General features: G+C 44.6%; 1 protein-coding gene across 1 annotated transcript in view; it reads right to left on the bottom strand.

Moving 5' to 3' along the window:
• The window catches only part of LOC126412053 (LIRP), a 239,342-nt gene extending 217,704 nt beyond the window's left edge, over nucleotides 1-21,638 (bottom strand). The window contains exon 1 of the mRNA XM_050081433.1: nucleotides 21,581-21,638. The gene's annotated coding sequence lies outside the window, so the exon portion shown is untranslated. The remainder of the gene's footprint in view (nucleotides 1-21,580) is intronic.
• Between the last annotated feature and the right edge of the window lie 710 nt (nucleotides 21,639-22,348).

Raw genomic sequence — 22,348 nt, 5'->3', positions numbered from 1 at the left:
ACTTTCTGGGATTCAGTATGGCTCAAATGGCTCTGAGCACTATGGGACTTAACATCTATGGTCATCAGTCCCCTAGAACTTAGAACTACTGAAACCTAACTAACCTAAGGACAGCACACAACACCCAGTCATCACGAGGCAGAGAAAATCCCTGACCCCGCCGGGAATCGAACCCGGGAACCCGGGCGTGGGAAGCGAGTGGGATTCAGTAATTAAAGAATCTGTGGAGATACGCCTAGCGCAAAATCTTATAAATCGTGATGGCGGTTTTCAACTGGACAAGGCTTGGGACCTGGTGATCTCTCTAATTCCCTCTGAGATAAGACATTTTATTCATAATGGCACGTCTGGCGACATCTGACGTCTGTTTTCAGCGACGCGGGCCCGCATTCCGACAGAGGGCGGACATGTAGTTTTCATCTTTACGCATGCGTCTGCGCGCCACAGATAGAACAGTAGCTCCAGAGGGCGCAGATTTCGATAGAGGACGCTCCTGTGGCGGAGGCCAACGCGCATGCGTTTTCGCGCCAATTTTTTGCTATAAAGTTGACTTCGGGAACTTGCAGTCTCCAGTGACGGACACTCACCTGAAGATGGCCGGACGATTGCCAGCCGAAATATCGTGGCAAGAAGTCAACATGATCCGGCTGCAATCCCGAAATCTCATCGAACAATGTAAAACAAGTGAGAAAGGCATAGAGTTGATTTTATTATAAACCACCGATTACACAGTTCATTCAGCGTAAGCACCGGAGACGTCGACGAGATGCTGCATCCGTAGAATGACATGATCAACAGTTGGTCGCAGCGGTGGCGGTGGAATCTGAGCAAGGTGATCCTTGTTTACTAGCTTTCAGACCAGATAGAGCGAAAGTGTCCCTGGCAAACGCGTTCTTTTACGTATCACCAGAGCCGAAAGTCATAAGGATTCAGATCAGGTGATCTTGAAAGCTTTGCGCCTTTCACTGGGCGAGACAAATGAAGTGTTAACCATCTTCCACGAAAATGATGGTTTCCACACAGTTCCACTCTTCCAAACCAGGAATCACATGTTGTACAAGGATGTCTCGTTGACGTGAGGGTACACCCGACAGGACCTCCGGGCGTATTCTCATCTAACAGGTACGGGAGGTGGTTCTGAATCCACGCCACACACAGTCACATAAGCGGCTTAACAGTAACCCAAATTTGGCAGTTACGGCTTGTCAAATGATAACGTCATACAAACAGTGTACAGCTCCAGATTCGCACATGGTGGCCAAAATTGGAATTAATTGTTTTCCAGCGTAAATCGGTTCCGCATTGACGCATTAGCAAATCTACACTACTGGCCATTAAAATTGCTACATCACGAAGATGACATGCTACAGACGCGAAATTTAACCGACAGGAAGAAGATGCTGTGATATGCAAATGATTAGCTTTTCAGAGCATTCACACAAGGTTGGCGCCGGTGGCGACACCTGCAACGTGCTGACATGGGGCAAGTTTCCAACCGATTTCTCATACACAAACAACAGCTGACCGGCGTTGCCTGGTGAAACGTTGTTGTGATGCCTCGTGTAAGGAGGAGAAATGTGTACCATCACGTTTTCGACTTTGATAAAGGTCGGATTGTAGCCTATTGCGATTGCGGTTTATCGTATCGCGACATAGCTGCTCGCGTTGGTCGAGATACAACGACTGTTAGCAGAATATGGAATCGGTGGGTTCAGGAGGTTAATACGGAACGCCGTGCTGGATCGCAACGGCGTCGTATCACTAGCAGCCGAGATGACAGGCATCTTATCCGCATGGCTGTAACGGATCGTGCAGCCACGTCTCGATCCCTGAGTCAACAGATGGGGACGTTTGCAAGACAACAACCATCTGCACGAACAGTTCGACGATGTTTGCAGCATGGACTATCAGCTCGGAGACCATGGCTGCGGTTACCCTTGACGCTGCATCACTGACAGGAGCGCCTGCGATGGTGTACCCAACGACGAACCTGGGTGCACAAATGGCAAAACATTTTTTCGGACGAATCCATGTTCTGTCTACAGCATCATGATGGTCACATCCGTGTTTGGCGACATCGCGGTGAACGCACATTGGAAGCGTGTATTCGTCATTGCCATACTCGTACTGGCGTATCACCTTGAGTGATGGTATGGGGTGCCACTAGTTACAGGTGGTTGTTCTGGGTCCTGTTTTATCAGGATCTATGCACCCAAACTGCGTGAAAATGTCATCACATGTCAGTTCTAGTATAATATATTTGTCCAATCAATACCCGTTTATCATCTGCATTTCTTCTTGGTGTAGCAATTTTAAAGGCCAGTAGTGTACCAACGTTCGCTGTTCGTACGATAATTACACCCCCACTGGATCTCTGTGAGTAGCTGCACTTTTATTTCAACCACTCGCTATATTTCAGGTAGGTTGGCCATTTGCTGAGATGCGGCACTAGAGCGGGGCTGAACGTGCTGTGGCTGTGAAGGCCTTCTACAAAAGAAGGTGGCTGTGTTTCTGGCTGCTAGAAGGAAATACCATCGTCATTTCAACTTGAGGCGGAACGTTCATGTACAATCGGCCCATGCAGTCATGTTATGGATGAGAAAAACAACAGGAACTTCACTTCAGCTGAAATCGCCAAGAAGGCGCAAAAGCTACGACTCACAGGAACGAACAGAGGAGCCGTAAAATGTAACCAACAGTAACAGACATATTGAGGCTATTCTGGGAACGCACTGTTGTAGTTTGTACAGAATTGTACGAAATGATTTAAAATTGCAATCAAATGTTTCAAATGGCTCTTAGCACTATGAGGTCATCAGTCCCCTAGACTTAGAACTACTTAAACGTAAGTAACCTAAGGACATCACAGACATTCATGCCCGTGGCAGGATTCGAACGTGCGACCGTAGCAGCAGCTCGGTTCCGGACTGAAGCGCCTAGAACCGCTCGGTCACAACGGCCGTTTAAAATTGCAATCATATAAGATACGGGTTGTGCAACAGTTAAAAGAAAAGTGGTCGTGAGATGCTAATGCCTGTCTGTTGAACTGTTTATTGCAGTTATAAACAATGAAGGCTTCTTAAATTTACTGTAGGTCAGTGACGAGGGACATTTTCATCTCATGGGTTACGTCAAGAAACAAAGAAAATCCTTTCGAACTCCAGCAACGCCCCTCACACAGCCGGAAAGTCACAGTGGAATTAATCGACTCTTTATTTTTTAGGATGAACGTGGGCGAGCAACCACAGTCATATTTCAGCGGTACGCTGCCATGGCTGACACGTTCCTCGTACCTGAGCTTGAACAGTTTCCTGCAAATGAGTGTTGATTTCAGCAAGATGGAGCTACGTCTCACTGTGCTCAAATTTCAATGACAGCAGTGCACACAGCGTTTGGTAACAACGTCAATTCAAGGGATGGGGACATTTTGTGGCCTCCCAAATTTATCGACTTACCCGTCTGTTATTTCTTCTTTTGGGGGTTCCTGAAACGTGCTAGATGTCTACACATAATTTCGGAAATGAAATACACCATTCGTGCAGAAATATTCTTACACGGATGTGTGAACGTGCCATGAGCTATTTACATCGCAGAGTGTTTGCCACCGTAACAATGGTGGTGGCTACCTATAAGACAAGATGGACAGTACAGGAAATGGCACTACACAGGGATCTCATTGTTGTTATTATAAATCCTTTACAATATAATCCTCGGCCTCTTTTTCTGTATCCAAATCCTCCAATTTTTCTGCCACGTCATGTAGCTGTCTTTACCTTTACGGCAGGAAGCAATAGTTTAGGAACCATTGCACGTGCGAAACTCTGCTCGTCGTTTCTCACCTGATATCCTGCGAACCACGGATGAAGGACAACGGACAGAGTGAATATTCTTAGATTTCCGGAACGCGTTTGACAAAGTGCCACGCTGCAGATTGTCAACAAAAGAGTGAGCTCACGGAATAGATTCTCAGATATATGAGAGGCTCGAAGGCTTTTTAAGTAATGGAATACAGTACTTTGTCCTTGACAGCGAGTCTTCATCGGAGACAGAGGTGCCCGCGCAGGATACAACGGCCGGTGCGCATTGACAAATTTTCGTCCAAAGCGCTGGGCGAGTTCACTCGTTTGTTTGGAAGGGGAGGCCAACAGTGATTGTCACCTTTCGGCCGGTCGGCGATGACAGAGTTGAGGCGCACGTTCTACAGTTTTCCTTACTCGATTTTACAGAAACTATTTGTAAAAAATTTCATTTTTGCTTTATTTGTAGCTTTATATGCCCATCATTTCGTTAGTGGTAATTGTTATTGAGAATTTACCTGGAAGTAACACACTGCGCGAAATTCAAAAAAGTTTGCAATGAAAAATAAGGATCGCTATAATTTTGCGTTTTGTTTGTATTAAATAATATGTTACTGCGTATGACATTTAGTTAACATATAGAATTTTTCTTTAGACTTTGGTGGAGGTCTCCAATTGTCACCATTCTTGGGAAAACTAATTTGATGGAGCACACTCATTCGGATCACGCCACGCCAGTGATAAAGCCAGAGTGAAATACCCACAACATTCCTCATACTTAATTAACAGTTTGAGATATCCAAACGAGATTTTGGCAAATGATAGCACGCAAAGAGGAGAGTATTTTGCCACATGGCTATTATGCAAAAATTTATTATCTGAAGTGTTATTCCACCAACTACAGACTTTTTCGATAAAAGAATGTAATTCTTAGGAGCGATTGGTAGCTGGTGAAACGAGAAATGATGTGGGTTTCGGAACTACATGAGTAAAGACATTACATGCTTATTTTGTACCGACTATATGCTTTTTCATAAGCTACTGATCTTACTTTTCCTCAGTTCCTCGCTTAATAAACTGAAGAAACCGCTGTTTCAGAATTCTCACACAACTGCGTCTGCACAACATGTTACTAAGGTGACAGTGTGTAAACTCTGCCGCGCGGAGTGGCCACGCGGATTGAGGCGCCATGTCGCGGATTGCAGGGCCCCTTCCGATGGAGGTTCGAGTCCTCCCTCGAGCATGGGTGTGTGTGTTGTCCTCCCTCGGGCATGGGTGTGTGTGTTGTTCATAGCTTAAGTTAGTTTAAGTAGCGTGTAAGCCTAGAGGCCGATAACCACAGCAGTTTGGTCCCTTAAGAATTAACACACATTTGAACACTTTTTTGTAATCTCCGCTGCGTTTTGGCAAAAGAAGCGAATTGTAATATGGCACCAAGAGAAATGTGTAGGTTCCACTCAAAATTCCCCATTTGTGACGCTTCTCTGAAAGTTTCAAATAGTTAAGAAGCCAAGAGAAAATAAATCGCTGCAGTTTCAGAGGACTTCTTTTTAGGTACTAACCGAAGCGGGGGTGACAGATCTTCTGGAATTCTCACTACGCAAGTGTGGGTGTGGCGTGGCTCCACTTAATATTTACAAAAACTTGAGCTTAGGCTTCAGTTTAGAACAGCACTTCCCCTCCAGCGCTCGGCATTTCCCGTACAGCGTCTGCCCATAACCCCCACCACAGCCACCCTCCCCGCGTTTCCCCTGCCGACTGTGCATCTACCAGCAACGGTATTCTGCGGGGACTTCTGTCGTCAGGATTGCCTCGGTGAACTATGTTGGGACCACTCTTGAAAAAGTTGGAAATTTGTGGTAAGGTCTTATGGGACCAAACTACTTAGCCCATCGGTCTCTAAGCCTACACATTACTTAATCTAACTTAAACTAACTCACGCTATGGACAACACACACACCCATGCCCGAGGGAGGACTCGAACTTCCGACGGGGGGAGCCGCACGGACCGTCACAAGATGCCAGAGACCGCGCGGCTACCCCGCGCGGCGACCACTCTTGTTCTGATCTTTATAAACATGGTGGGGTAAAGCAACGTGCGTATTTGAATTTAGCGCACTGGAGCAATGGTTGCTTCGAGGAGTGTGGGGGTATTCACATTCGAGAGAGTGGGGCGTAAAGTTATAGGACCGCTTGCTTTAACTGGCATCATGGAGTGCACGAACGTGGAGCACGGATTCGCTGTCAAAGCATACCTTTCTAACGGTCTATCAATCATCAACACACAAGGTGCATTTCGCACCCATTTCAGTACTGCGTCAAATAGTCGTGTTGCTGGCCGCCAGACGATTTTTTCATGGGTAAACAACTTCAGGGAAACATGAGATGTGAAGAAAAAAAAAATGTGCTGCCAGGAAAAGCAAGGTCACACCAAAACATTGACAACGAAGGCTTCCTGCTTTGCGATCTCCTCAACGCTCTGCCCGTAAACACGTATCTGCTGTTCGGTTGTCTGCTCGTCCTGTGAGGTGAATAGTTCATGAAGAACTAAAATTTTACCGCTAGAATTCCTGTAGTTGATGCAGAAACCAAATCCAGGCGATCTTGTTCCTCGAGAAGGCACTTCTTGGCTTATTTATCGACACACTTATTTCCTTCAGTGAAGAGATTCATTTTCATATTTCTGGTTCTGTAAATAAGCGTAACATGCGATATTGGAACCGTAATAGTCCCAAACAATTTCACCAGCGTCCCCTACATTAAAAACTCGTATCTGTTTGGTGCCGCTGTCACAAGTTGGAATAACTGATCCATGCTTTTTGAAGGAAACAAAGGGGTAGTTTCGTTGACTTCTGACCGTTATGTGCACGTGATTCTGTAGTTTTTCCTGTCAATACGGTTCTGGGGCACGTGTGGTGCCAGCAGGACGATGCCACGGCACACACAGCGGGTGTGTTAGGGACTGTTTTGCGGCAACGGCTCCCTCATCTGAGAGGCGACCTGTACTGACCAGCGCGGTCGCCTGATTTAACCCCCTGCGACTATTTTTTGCAGGGCTGTCTTAAATCACCAGTTTACAACGATCGTCCTAGGACCCTGGCTCACCTGAAAAACAACATTCGTCAAGCTGTCACCAATATACCCGTCGATAAGCTGTGAAGAGTTCTTGATCATATTCTCAGTTCGAATATAATAACTTTCCTTGAGACAGAAAAGCCGGCCGCGGTGGTCTCGCGGTTCTAGGCGCGCAGTCCGGAACCGCGCGACTACTACGGTCGCAGGTTCGAATCCTGCCTCGGGCATGGATGTGTGTCATGTTCTTAGGTTAGTTAGGTTTAAGTAGTTCTAAGTTCTAGGGGACTGATGACCACAGCTGTGAAGTCCCATAGTGCTCAGAGCCATTTGAACCATTTTTTTTATTTTTTTTGAGACAGAAAAGCGTCTGTCCACGAAACAACACTGTTTTAGGAAGCATCGCTCGTGCGAAACTCAACTTGCCCTATTCTCACATGATATCCTGCGAATTATGGGTGAAGAACTATAGAGGTATATCTCTCTTGAGCATTGCTAGAAAGGCGTATGCAAGGATAATCCTGAAGAGACTGGAAACCTTGGCTGCTCGGATCTACCCTGAGTCACAGTGTGGATTTCGAACTGGCAGATCCACTGGTGACGTGATATTCACTTTGTGCCAGCTACAAGAGAAGTGCCGCGAACACAGAGCGCCATTATATGTGGCTTTTGTTGACCTCAACAAAGCCTTTGACACCGTCAGTAGGGAGGGACTATACAGCATATTGGAAAAAATTGGATGTCCCCCAACTTTGCTGTCTTTAATAAGATCTTTTCACGACAATATGCGTGGCTCTGTAATCTTCGATGGCAGTAGATCTAAACCATTCAGAATGAACTGTAGAGTAAGACAAGGCTGTGTATTGGCACCTACACTTTTTGGAATTTTCCTCTCGGGTCTGCTCCAAGTGACTTTCGAGAATTGCAGTGTTGGAGTACATCTGCATACTAGAAAAGATGGAAGGCTTTTCAATGTCAGTCTTCTGAAGAGTAAGACAAAGCGCTACGAGATAGTCTCTCATGAACTCCTGTATGCTGATGATGCTGCAATTGTTGCGAACTCCACAGAAGAGCTGCAAGAGCTAGTATCAAGATTTAGTCATGCATATCACCTATTCTCGATGAGTGTAAACAGCAGTAAGGCCGTAATTATGGTTCAGGGTGCTAACACAAAGCCGAATATCACACTAGATGGCACTACTCTGCAAGTCGTAGATAACTTCTGCTATCTTGGATCTACTATAGAATCAAACATGTCTGTTGACAAGGAAATTGCTGCTCGCATTAGAAGAGCTGTGACAACTTTTGGCAAACTCTCTACACGTGTTTGGAAAAACAACAAACTCTCTTTGGACACCAAAATTCTTGTATATCAAACTTGCGTCCTCAGCATCCTTTTGTATGCATCGGAAACATGGACTACCTATGCCAAACAAGAACGTCGCCTTAATGCTTTCCACATGCGGTGCCTGAGATCCATCCTCGGAGTAACGTGGAAGGACCGAGTGACCAACGAAGCAGTGCTATCTAAAACTAACTGCAACAGTATTTCAGCTATCTTGAAGCAGAGACGACGCCGCTGGCTGGAACACGTCCACCGTATGTATCCTGACAGATTACCACGTGAGGTGATGCTTGGAGAGATCTTCATAGCCAAAAGACGTGTAGGACGTCCTGTATTGAGGTTCAAGGACTCCTGTAACAGAGATATGGAGAGCTTTGGAATCGACACAAACAGATGGGAGGCACGGGCTAGCATGAGACCAGAGTGGCGTGATGATGTATCATTTGGAATGTAGAAGCATGATGAAGGCTTGTTAGACAGATTAAGGCAGAAAAAGCTTCGCAATGCTACCACTGCTCCTGCCTCAGCAGCCAGATACACTTGTGGCAACTGAGGCAAGAGATGCTGTGCTGCCATTGGTTTGACAAGTCATATGAAAAAATGCAACCCATAAACACACAGACACTGCAACAATCATCTACCAAGATGTCGTGGCCAATATATATGGGTGAAGGGCAACAGCCAGATTCCTAAATTTCCGGAAAGCATTTGGCACGGTGTCCCACTGCAGACTGTTACTGAAGGAAAGTATAGAATAGGTTCCCAGATATTGGGTGGCTCGAAGGCTTCTTAGATAACAGTATCTTGTCCTCGAAGGCAAGTGTTCATGAGAGACAAGGGTATCATCAGGAGTGCCCCAGAGAAGTGTGATAGGACCGCTGTGATTTTCTGTTGTTGTTGTGGTCTTCAGTCCTGAGACTGGTTTGATACAGCTCTCCATGCTACTCTATCCTGTGCAAGCTCCTTCATCTCCCAGTACCTACTGCAACCTACATCCTTCTGAATCTGCTTAGTGTATTCATCTCTTGGTCTCCCTCTACGATTTTTACCCTCCACGCTGCCCTCCAACGCTAAATTTGTGATCCCTTGATTTTCTACATATATAAATAAATGATCTGGTGGACACGATGAATAGCAAGCTGTGGCTGTCTGTTGCTGATGCTCTGACATACGGCAAGGCATCCTTGTTGAGTGACTGTTAGAGGATACAAGATAACGTACCTAAAATTTCTGGTTGGCGTGATGAATGGCAGCTAGATCTAAATGTAGGAAAATATAAGTTAATGCAGATGAGTAGGAAAAATAAACAATGTTCGAATACAGGATTAGTAGAGTGCTGCTTGACACAGTCAAGTCGATTAAATATCTAGGCGTTACGTTCGAAAGTTACATAAACTGGAACAAGCGTGTAAGGATAATAGTAAGGAAGGTGAAATGTCGGCTTCGGTTTATTGGGAGATTTAATATTTCCAACATTTAGCGGCCCTGTCAGCAACTGTATAAATATTAATTTTAGATTAACAACAGCCTCAGTTGCAATGTTTACCTAGATTTACCTAGGTTTCAGTTGGGATAACCCAACCTTCTTCAGAATAAAAGGAACTACAATTTGTCCATAATAGTTTTTGACGTTGTCCATTATGGACAAATCGTACTTCCTTTTATTCTGAAGAAGGTTGGGTTACCCCAACTGAAACCTAGGTAAATCTAGGTAAACATTACAACAGAAGCCATTGTTAATTTCAAATTAATAATTTATTGGGAGAATTTTAGGAGAGTGTGGTTCATCTATAAAGGCGACTACACATAGGACACTAGTGCTACCCATTCTCAGAAACTGCTCGAGTGTTTGGGATCTGCACCACGTAAACGAAATTGTTCAGCTTGGCAGCTCCTAGAGATACTTCACTCGCGAGTACAAAATACGCGACACATGTCATAAGGCATACATTCTAAAAGGCGCGTCTAGAAATGTTCATAATAATGTGACTTTCGAGTGTGTCATAAACTGTATGGATGGGAAAAAGGCACAACCAATTACCTTTGAAATATTTATCATCGTACGAGGTTGCGTGTCTTTAGTTGGACCTTCATCTCTCCAGTGGAACTATAGCTGTACTTGTCTCGGAAGGTTACACCTTCGTTGTTCACGCACGTTCTTATTACGATCTAATATTTTACGATTTTATCCTGCAAGAGGACGACGCTGTACCACTCATGAAAAATCGCAGAGGGCGGAGGGTCAATTCGATCTCCCAACACAACTCCACAGGCCATACCTACAATCCTCTCGGGAGGGGAGCTGTTACAGTACTGCTGTCCATGCCGTCATGGAGCTCTCAGCTTGCCGAAAAGAATGACTTTCGCTTGCTAAGGGGTTCACAAGCGTCACCTAAGGGTGTATATACTTCCTTGGTACTTGGGATAATTCCATACGGTAACGACTTTTTTATGCATTAAACTCACAAAGGCATTTCTAGATTACGAACATATGTTAATTTCCGACATAATAATATCTTTTTTCTGGTGTTCGTTTTATTTGTTATTTTTACTGTGTAATGTGTTCTACACTTTGATTAAATCCCTTCAAATGCTTTGAATTATTCTTATTTTTGTGATTTTAGTGTTTACGGGAGCCAGTGTAGGTGACCTTGTTAACCAATATATTCTATACCATGAGAGATTGCTTACAAGGGAACCTCCCCATCGCACCCCCCTCAGATTTAGTTATAAGTTGGCACAGTGGGTAGGCCTTGAAAAACTGAACACAGATCAATCGAGAAAACAGGAAGAAGTCGTGTGGAACTATGAAAAAATAAGCAAAATATACAAACTGAGTAGTCCATGCGTAAGATAGGCAACACGAAGGCTAACGTTAGCACAGCAGCGCCGTGGTCCCGTGGTTAGCGTGAGCAGCTGCGGAACGAGAAGTCCTTGGTTCAAATCCCGCCTCGAATGAAAAGTTTACATTCTTTATTTTCGCAAAGTTATGATCTGTCAGTTCGAGCATTGACGTCTCTGTTCGCTGTAATAAGTTTAGTGTCTGTATTTTGCGACCGCACTGCAAAACCGTGCTATTAGTAGACGAAAGGACGTGCCTCTCCAATGGGAACCGAAAACATTTGATCGCAAGGTCATAGGTCAACCGATTCCTCCACAGGAAAACACGTCTGATATATTCTATACGACACTGGTGACGGCATGTGCGTCACATGACAGGAATATGTTGTCCACCCACCTAACTTGTACACTTGGTGAATGGATAAAAAGATTCTTATACTTTGCCCGATTTAGGTTTTCTTGTGGATATGATAATCACTCCCAAAAAAGTGATGAAAACATAAGAGTTTGTCACATAAACTGAAAATAAAAAAATTAAAATTTTCACGAGATGGGAGACTTGAACCAAGGACCTCTCATGCCGCAGCTGCTCACGCTAACCACGGGACCACGGCGCTCCGGAGCCCACCTAATCCTTGATGCTACTTATGATGCACATGGACTACTCAGTTTGTATATTTTGCTTATTTTTTCATAGTTCCACACAACTTCTTCCTGTTTTCTCGATTGATCTGTGTTCAGTTTTTCAAGGCCTGTCCACTGTGCCAACTTATAACTAAATCTGAGGGGGGTGCGATGGGGAGGTTCCCTTGTTAGATACTTTGGAAGTATGAGTATGAGATTAGTAACGTTTTGCGAAGTTTGGTTAAATGATTCTTCGGGAGCTGAGGGCAGACAGGCTTTCACAAAACTAGAGGGGATGACAGGAACAAATGAAGCTGCCTCGCTTGGTTGAGGAAAGTCACCTAACCAAACGATGAGTTGGTGTAGGGGCTGTTGTGCAGTTTATAGCAAGGATCCACGGAGGACGGTCGAGATGAAAGCATTCGTTCTGGAAGATATATTCGTCGGGGGTTGGTAGGTGCAAGGATCATCTTAAGAGAAATACTTCAGCAAATAAACATCTCTCAGCTATCCAAAAAACATGGAAAGACAGCTCTTACTAAAGGTTCAGAAGTTGCAAGAGAGTCAGCTACTAGCCTTGTGGACAGTTTTTTTAACATCTCTCAGCACCTGTCACACGAGGCTAGCTGGTGGTTGTGAGAGCACTAATTGGTTTGATAGAGGTGACGCGAGAAGGACAGAACACTTAGCAGGAAGTTTTCTATAGAAACTCTTCGTCTGAATAGCCCTCGGAAGGGCCAACGGTACTGATGACCGCTGTGTCATCCTCAGCCGAAGCCACCACCAGATGCGGATATAGAGAGGGCATGTGGTGAGCACACCGCTCTCCCAGTCGTTGTCAGCTTTCGTGACCGGAGTCGCTACTCTTCAGTCAAGTAGCTCCTCAATTGGCCTCACATGGGCTGGCTGTACCCCGTTTGCCAAGAGTTCTCAGTATATCCGAATGGTCGCCCATCCAAGCGCTGGCGAAACCCGGCAATGCGTTACTTCAGCGACCTGGCGAGAACTGGTATTTCCACTACTACAAAGCCGTTGGCTTTTTTTAGATAAGAGGGGAGGAAATTCAGTTCATTGGCTTCTTGACGTTTTGCCTCTCTTGGCGGGATATTTTAGTAAAGAAACAATCACGCCGTTGTCGCGCTGTAGTAACTTTCGAGAGAAATGATGGTCGCGTTTTTGTTGGCAGGAAGATGGGAGAAAGCAGCTTTTTACGGACTTGGAAGGTTTGGAATTCGTCGCGAGGTTTGGAGGTGATCAGATCGACGCTCTGCAGGCTGAACCTTCAGGTGGAAGAGCGGCAGCGAGGCGAGGTGCCTCCTCCATTTTGCCCGTATCGTGCTGAAGATTATGGTGAACGACGAACGAAAGTCTGTAGTGCAGATTCGTGATAGGCTTCACTGCCACATGTTCGTCAGTGCATCCTCACATCTTTGGGATTCTTCTCTTCTTCATTGAGATAAGCAGTCATTGTAATCAGCTAAATTTCGATTACGCGATAAGTCACGCGAATCTGAAGGCTGTAAATTCAACTAAATACTTAGGGATTAGAATTACAAATAACCTAAATTGGAACGATCACATAGATAATATTGTGGGTAGAGCAAACCAAAGACTGCGATTCATTGGCATAACACTTAGAAGGTGCAACGGGTCTACTAAAGAGACTGCTTACACCACGCTTGTCCGCCCTATTCTGGAGTATTGCTGTGCGGTGTGGGATCAGCATCAGGTGGGGCTGACGGATGACATCGAAAAAGTACAAAGAAGGGCAGCTCGTTTTGCATTATCGCGAAATAGAGGAGATAGTGCCACAGACATGATAGGTGAATTGGAGTGGCAGTCATTAATACAAAGGCGTTTTTCGTTGCGACGGGATCTTCTCATGAAATTTCAAGCAGCAGTTTTCTCCTCCGATTGCGAAAACATTCTGTTGGCACCCACCTACATAGGGATAAATGATCATCACGATAAAATAAGAGAAATCTGGGCTCGCACAGAAAAATTTCAGTACTCGTTTTTCCCCCGTGCCGTTCGAGAGTGGAACGGTAGAGAGACAGCTTGAAGGTGGTTCATTGACCTCTCTACCAGGCACTTTATTGTGAATAGAAGAGTAATCACGTAGATGTAGATGTAGATGTTATAGTCAGGCTGCGACACATTTCACAGAGTCAGATGGGAGATTATTAAGCAACTCCACCCCATGGAGCAACTTTGTCAACTGATAATCTTAATTTTGTAATTATCATCAGAAAGTATGCCCTGTAATGTTGATGATTTTAAAACTGTTTTGAATGCCTTATGATTCCAAATGCGTTTTTGTAATAAACCACAGTGTGCATTTAAATCTTGAGGTGAGTTCCCCACCTTAATAATCACTGCTAGGACATAAATAATTTATAGCGTTAGTAAATCCGTTGCGTACATCAAATTCAGCACTGAGACTCAAGGGTGTGCCTGATTCACGATTAATTCTGATTCAGTTAAATTCACTTACACACGGGGTTTTGCTACTACTACGTTTACTACTAGTGCTAAACGCCATTGCTGCCAAAGTGGGAACGACTCTGGCTGAAGTGATATACGCAATACGTTCTACAGCAACAACTGTTGGTGTGTGTCTGCCTCAGCAGCAGCATGGTCAGCACAACCGATTGTCCGGGTGCGATTCTGGCCGGGTCGGAGATTTTCTTGACTCGAGGCTGGGTATTGTGTTCTTCTTAAGTTCGCATCGTCACAATTGACATTCAACTATTGAGATGACTCAATGGGTAAATTAAAACAAAGGTGTTTGATGGAAAACTGAAAGGGAATTTTGCATTCTGTGTGTGCTGACCTCCAGCTCAAGAAAAATAGGAAATGGAAAGAAGGGTGTTGTAAGGGCGACCAGTCTTAACGAGAAAAGTCTTCTGTGTCGACACAGAGTGTGCAATCAAGATAAGCTCCTGAAGCATAGTGCCTCTGCCATTGTAGTAACTGCATGTGGTGATGGGTCGTCAAATGAATACAGGGTACAGCTAGCGTCATTCTAGCCGAGTCTGAGCTTTATCTGTGTAATAAAATATCTTCTCCATTTTGAAGAAACTACTCGTATAATAATGCCGGATTTGTACACTCCCCTTGATGTGATATACTTCTCCTGATGAACCAAAAACGTTTCGCTCAAGTTTTATCTTCGGTTGTAGGTTTTTATTCCCGGAAATATGGAACTTCTACAGCGAGGATACAACAATGTATGGAAAAAACACAATTTTTAATCATTTGTTTAATCAGTTAATTATTTTTGCGTGTTAGGTTTCGAATTATTAGCCCGTTGACTAAAATAACCGACAAAGATGTTGTTGGCATAATAGTATGAATATAAAAGGCAAAGAGTTTAAAACCATCAAAAAAATTAATTGAAGTCCGCAGCTGCTAAAATGATAAAGGACAGGCGATGACAGACAGAGGCGTTACATGCAAAACGTGGAAAATGATATGCTTTATTCATATTAATCGATAGTATCACAATAAATTGAGATATTGCAGCTGTATCACAAATTTAAGAATATCGCTAATGGCAACTTTGTCAGGAAGCGTGCATTTAAACACTGGCATAAGCCAGAAGTAGTAACGCATGCTTTTCAGGGACGAGCTCTACGAATAAGATGATGATGTAGATAACTACAACTCATACAAGATTCTGAGCATGTTCGTGAACGCAAATGAGCTTCAAAAGTTGTTACAAATGTGAATACTTATTTAAGATAGTAAACAATGTTAAATTCTGTCCCTTACCATTTTTAACGTTTGTTTAAGTTCCAGTGTTGTGTAAAAATATTAAGGGTCACCCTTCACATTGCTTATTTGAATGCATTGCTTGCTAAAATTAATTTCATATTGTGCTGAATCAGACACTAATTTTTGACGTTGTTATACTGTATTATCGCAGAAATGGTTAATGCAAATCGTAGTATAGAACACGTAAATCATTCGGAGCTCTTAAATATGTTTTTGTGAGAGGTTTCGCAGTAAAGCTTTGTTAAGTTACTCACCGACAGGTTAAGTCAATACTAACCCATATTAGGCGCACCCAATTACAAGTAATCGATGTTAAGTATCCATTGATGAATTGTTAAGAACAAAATTTTGGGCTGAGTTTACTATTTTAAAAATATTTCTTAATTGTAGATATATATGAAAACAACGACTTATCTGAATAAGAAATCACACTGCACATGCTTGAAACACGAACTTCTTGTTTGAGACTTCATCGAAACTTTATTGCTTAATTTCTCAAAACAGTCAACTTCTTGCTAACTATTTTTTTATAACTTAGGTCTTCTATTGATAACTGCATCCTTAGTGTTTATGAGAAAGGATTTGCTTATATTTACCTTTTTATGTTCAAATTTTTTTTACATATTTTGGAGTGAACAATGTTACATAATTTGAGTGTCTTGTAGTGTGACGGGTACAAGTGACGGTATGTGCCACCTCTAGTCCTATTAACCAGTTAACTGCGAACAATAGTTACCTTATCAGAGAGAAACAGAATTCAATGTTTATCGCCACACTGCAATATACCACATTTTCTAACCTCCTTTTGACAACAACTCGTGACATTTTCGTTCAAGACTGTTTAGCATGATGTTATCATGGTTGCTGCATTTTTAGCAGAAGTCACATAGAAACGAAGTTTTCTTTAATAGTCCAGTTTCTTTTATTTTGCCTACCGCTTGCCAGGTTAGATATCCTCTTGTGCAGTCGTCAGCTCCCTTCCCAAGTGGCGTATAATATGCTTGTACGAGGTGCGTTCAATAAGTAATGTACCACGTTTTTTTCCTCGGGTAATTTCGGCTGAGAAAATGCAGAATCTGTTGTGGGACATCGTGCAATGTTCCCGCTTCAGCCCCTACAGTTTTGTGAAGTTCCGACAGCTGGCGGCGCTGTATGTAGTCTTCAAAGGGACGCCTGTAACGGAGGTGTGCTCCAAGGAGTGAGCTGTCACTGAGTTTCTTTTGGCGGAAAACCACAGCATTGCCGATATTCATAGGGGCTTTTAGAATGACAACGAGACCTTGTCGTGAACAAAAGCATGGTGAGTCGTTGGGCGAGGCGTCTGTCATCATCGCAACTAAGTCGCGCAAACCTGTCCCATCTCCCGCGTGCCGACATGCCGAATACTCGTACAGCTGTGACTCCCGCAGTGTTGGGATGAGTGGACACTCTCATTCGAGGTGACAATGAAACACCTCGCTGCTCAACTGGACGGATCTGATGGTGGTGCTGACATACGAGTCCACCAGTTGGGGTGCTCAAAGGCGTGTGCCGGTTGGGTTTCTCGGTCCTTAGCAGAAGACCGTAAAGAGCAACGAAGGACCATCTGAGGGCAAATGCTTGCACGTACAAGGCTGATCGTGACAATTTTTGTCAAACAAGGATTCATCACTTCGAACCGGAAGCAAAACGGAAATCCATGGATTAGCGCCACATCACCTTTGTAGTAAAAGTTCAAAGCCACACCATCAGCCAGTAAAGTCAGAATTCTGGGACTCTAACCGAGTTATTCTGTTTGATGTCCACCCTCACGGTGCAGCGACCAAGTTTGAAGTGTGTCGTGCGACCCTCGGGATATGGAAGAAACGACTTCGTCGTGAAACTTCCTGGCAGATTAAAACTGTGTGCCTGAACGAGACTTTAACTCGGGACCTTGCCTGTCGCGGGCAAGTGCTCCACCAACTGAGCTACCCAAGCATGACTCACGCCCCCTCCTCACAGCTTTACTTCTGCCAGTACCTCGTTTCCTACCTTCCAAACTTTACATTCTGGAAACATCCCCCAGGCTGTGGCTAAGCCATGTCTCCGCAGTATCCTTTCTTCCAGGAGTGCTAGTTCTGCAACGTTCGCAGGAGAGCTTCTGTAAAGGGCAAAGGTCCCGAGTTCGAGTCTCGGTCCGGCACAAAGTTTTAATCTGCCAGGAAGTTTCATATCAGCGCACACTCCGCTGCAGAGTGAAAATCTCATTCTAGACTTCGTCGTGTTCGTCGCCACAAAAATACAAACGAACTGTTCCTTCTCCATGACAACGCGAGTCGTCACACAAGTCTGCGCACCCGAGAGGAGCTCTCAAAACTTCATGAACTGTTCTTCCTCATCGACCCCACAAACTGGATGTCGCGCCTGCCGACTCCCAGATGTTTGGCCCAATGAAGGATGCGACCCGCAGGATGCAGTACGCGGATGGTAGGGAGGTGATTGATGCAGCAAGAGGTTGACTCCAACGTCTATCAATGGAGTGGTATCACCCAGGCCCTCCCAGTAAGGTGGCGTAAGGCCGTCGCGTTTGAGCGAAGATTATACTGAAAAATTCGATCTTGTAGTCAAAAGAGTGGGGAATAATATTGTGTATTGTTCAAAATGTGTGTGAAATCTTATGGGAGTTAACTGCTAAGGTCATCAGTCCCTAAGCTTACACACTACTTAACCTAAATTATCCTAACGACAAACACACACACCCATGTCCAAGGGAGGACTCGAACCTCCGCCGGGACCAGCCGCACAGTCCAGGACGGCAGCGCCATAGACCGCTCGGCTAATCCCGCGTGGCAGTTCTGTATTGGAATCCTAAATAAAACCGTCCTACTTAACATCTGTTCGGGAAGCGAGCTGCGCCTGCTCGCATGGGGACGGCCTGATGGTGGTACTCGGTAACGAAATCGGTAGCCAGTAGGCGAAAAAAAAAAGAAAAGAAAAAGCTGTAGACAAAAGCAAATAATTTCTTAATTTCTCTGATTGTTTGACGACGGTTACGATGGACAATATGTCCCAATTTTGTAAACGCTACAAAATGTACAAATAAGTATAGCACTTGTGAGGTAACGGGCGAGTTGCGGGCGGCGTCCTGGAATTATTCTAAGTTCAGAGTTGGCGGCCACCTCTCCGGCCACGCGGCAGGGCCGAGCCTGTTAGCATCCGCGTGGTGCCCCACAACGGCCGGACCACGTGGTCCATCGAGCACATGGCTGGGAATTCCGTGGTGACACTGTGCACCGGGAGGGCCAAAGATGGCGGATTTGTAAAACCGTAATGGCAGACATTTCACAGTTCGTATAGAAATTAATAGTAGCCGGATGAATCATGATACCTCAGAAAGAAACATGCACATTACTATTATTTGCACGACGATTCTGATGGTGTAATCAGATTTTCAGTATCTTTATTAGTTTAAAATTTAGTATCTGACAGTAAATTACACAAGTAACGCACAGCAACTAATTTCCAAAATTTAAATGCTCCATCCGATTCCGCCCATCGACGTGTCTTTAGAAAGCTATTAGTGTAAACCTAAATTGAGTTGGGGTTGAGTTGTTAGGGGGAAGAGACCAAACAGCGAGGTCATCGGTGTCATCGGATTAGGGAAGGAAGGGGAAGGAAGTCGGCCGTGGCCTTTCAAAGGAACCATCCCGGCATTTGCGCGGAGCGATTTAGGGAAATCACGGAAAACCTAAATCAGGATGGCCGGACGCAGGATTGAACCGTCGTCCTCACGAATGCAAGTCCAGTGAAACCTAAATTGGTATAAATAACAGGCATTTAACTTGAATAGTACATGAGTAATTGGAGGTCAAAGTGGCCAATTACTATCGATCGCGTCAGGCGATAAATACTCCACAGTTACACGAAAAAACCGTAGCAGCATGCTTATAAGTATATTTATTCATCTATGTCTTAGTTTAAATCCAATATATACTATTCATGGAGAAATTGGTTAAATATTTACTGTATTATAGAAAGCACAGAGGCATAGGCTACTGACCTACCTTTTGTTCTATTCCTCTGATATATTTTTATTTAATTTGTTTATGTATCTAATAATGTGTGTTAGAGCGTGTTTATGATCCAGCCGTAGGAATATTTATATAATTTCAAGTTATTTAAATGTAAACCCAGTACTTCGGAAGTGTTTTATGTTTGTGAATGTACGTTAGCTTGGAAACGTGGGGGGAGTGCTCTAGCCAATCACAGCGCTCGTTACTTAGAGAGACGTATGGAGGTTGGGGAGGACACGAGGTAGTCCGGAACGGTGCGGCGTGAGGGACAGTCGCACAGGACACGGAGGTGCTTGACGCGACAGCGCGTCGTACAGTCGCGGAAAGACTCGGACAGTGGAGCAGTTTGCGCGTGATCGCAAGAGATAGAAATACTTCGGAGTGCCGACTTGTGTACTTTTAAGATTTCCGTGGCTTCTGCAGTGAAGACGTAGTGTGCGTTTAGAAGTGAATATTTCGCGAGCTATGTTGTTGTTCATAACTAATTACGTGCAGTAGGAATCTATTGTTTCCCTGTTATTCAACTTTTATTTAATTGCTGGACCATCGACACCAATAAGTGTTTTGCAGAAATATACCGCATTCTCAAAACCACTTCAACTATCGTACTCATCATTTAAAGTCGTTAAGTTAATACCTGCAGATTTTATTTAACTGCAATATTTCGTGAGGTGCCAGGACATGGGCACTTACACGTTAGCTTGCCAACATTAGTATTAATAATAAAGGGACTGGCAAGGGCATCAGCTCATGACTCTATTGAATTATGATAAATATGGGGCACTCTCGAGCAGTACTCCCTGCATGTCTGGATGATTGAGCCACGAACTTAAAGCGTTGGTGAAAAGCGTCGGAAGTTGAGAATTGTGGAATGTAAAGTCTGCAGATGGACGTAGCTCGCCGGGCCGCCGTGGGCGGCAGATAGCGGTCACCGGAAACGCGGGACGATACGGCGCTTTTGGGGATGACCCGGCATCCGGAGCCACCTTTGCTGGGCAACACGTGGCGAATACGGGAATTTCGTTTGCCTAGGGGCGTTATGACCTACTCGATCATTGGGTAGATCTCAGAAATGCCGCTGGAGGGATTTTGGCGATGATAGAGCGTTCGACATTAGCCGAAACTGAGTTTTCTTCCGCTGCATTTTCGTACGTGTGGAGGACAGGAAAATTGTGGAGAGAGAGAGAGGACTTCGCCTTCAGCCATCGAGCGGTACGGACTTGGAGACGGCGTCTTGGCCATGGTCTTCGAAGGGAGATATACGGTCTGTATCGCAGCATTGCACCAACGCGTGTTCCGTGCAGAGTTCTGCGGTTAGAGGTCTTTGTATGCATAGGAGAGAGATTTTCCCCAACGCTCAATCACTTCCAACAACTCACCTAATATTCTTGATCTGGTAGTTATTCTTGCGAGGTGCCGAGTATTTATCAACGTAGCTGCCGGTAATAGGGGCGCGTAATTGCGAATTGTTAATGTGCCATTCTCAGGAGTTTGTAGGTGGACAAAGAGATTAACATTTTTTTGTTGTTGTAAATTTTGTCAGTTGTGGCGATTATCAAATTAAAATGCCAATATTACAATCGAATTATCGACTTCATTGTAGCTAGCATTTATCCTGTCCCAGTAAGCTTTACATGTACTCAAGTCACTGCACAGCTTCCCAGACGGGAAGGAAACAAGGTTTGCAGTCTTCTATGTCAGCGATGGACAAATAGGTTTACACATTCATTTGTAAATTTATATGTTACATTCATAATTCGCAACTGCCGAGTGATAGATACCCTCGACCATTCGATTCATGTGTGTATTATTATCGTATACTGTAGACTCAGCAGTATTTGGACTGTAATGCGGCAACTACGTATCCCAGCCCCTAGACGACGAAACCAGCCAAAACTTTTAATATTGCAACTCTGCGTCAGAGAATGCGTAATTAATGGAAAGCGCGCACACTATAACCTACTTAAGTATGCTGGTAAGCGTTACTTCGGGTTTTTCCAATCGTTGTTCACTGAAACAGCCTTGCCCTAGAGCGTCAGCCCACGCACGAGACAAGTACAGGTGGGTTGGGCAGCCAGCGAAGAGTTTCTCACCTCTGTCTGCGGCGGTGGGCGGTGACTGGCGCACAGACTTCTGGAGGGGCGCAGCGGCGTCTGAGACGACGGGCGGCGGCGTCAGCCCTTTATACGCGAGGGGACGGCGCCAGCCCAGCGCACCTGTCACAACACCGCACCTTAGCGCCTACAGCATCCCCTCCCACGCTCGCCTGTCCTCCAGGTAAGTGCGCTGCTAGTGGGACCGCAACGGCCCAGCCACGCCCTCATTACAGATCGATTGCCGAAGAAGAACATTGACGGTCGTACATTTGGATACATTTTAGCTGCGATATCCAAACTTAAAAGTTTCTGCACATACGCCTACACCGAAGAGCCGAACCTGAGAGAGAGAGAGAGAGAGAGAGAGAGAGAGAGAGAGAGAGAGAGAGGGAGGGAGAGAGAGTCAAAGAGAGCGAAAGAGAGAAACGACCCTCAACGAAGAAATTGTCCGCTTTGGACGGAAATCGGTAGATGTGATATACATGTGAAACGCCCGCTAAACCCGCTGGGCAGAACAGGTAAAAGGATTGTGGAAAGGAAGGGTTGAAGTCAGTTTCTGTTTCTAACTGTCATTTATTGTAATTTAGCAACTCTTTCAAGGCTGAAGGCCTCCAACAAGAAATCTTAACAAGATAAAAATCCAATAAAGATAGCAATAAAATAATTAAAAAAAACAACATACGCAAAGTTCAATACATGTGGCTGTATATTTTAGAATATATTACCATACACCTTTAAAGGCGGAAGGCCAACAATAAATCTAAA

This window comes from Schistocerca serialis, chromosome 7 (assembly GCF_023864345.2).
Source record: "Schistocerca serialis cubense isolate TAMUIC-IGC-003099 chromosome 7, iqSchSeri2.2, whole genome shotgun sequence".
Taxonomy (NCBI): Eukaryota; Metazoa; Arthropoda; class Insecta; order Orthoptera; family Acrididae; genus Schistocerca; species Schistocerca serialis.
Note: the sequence above shows the minus strand (reverse complement) of the source record. Positions and strands in the feature narration are given on the sequence as shown.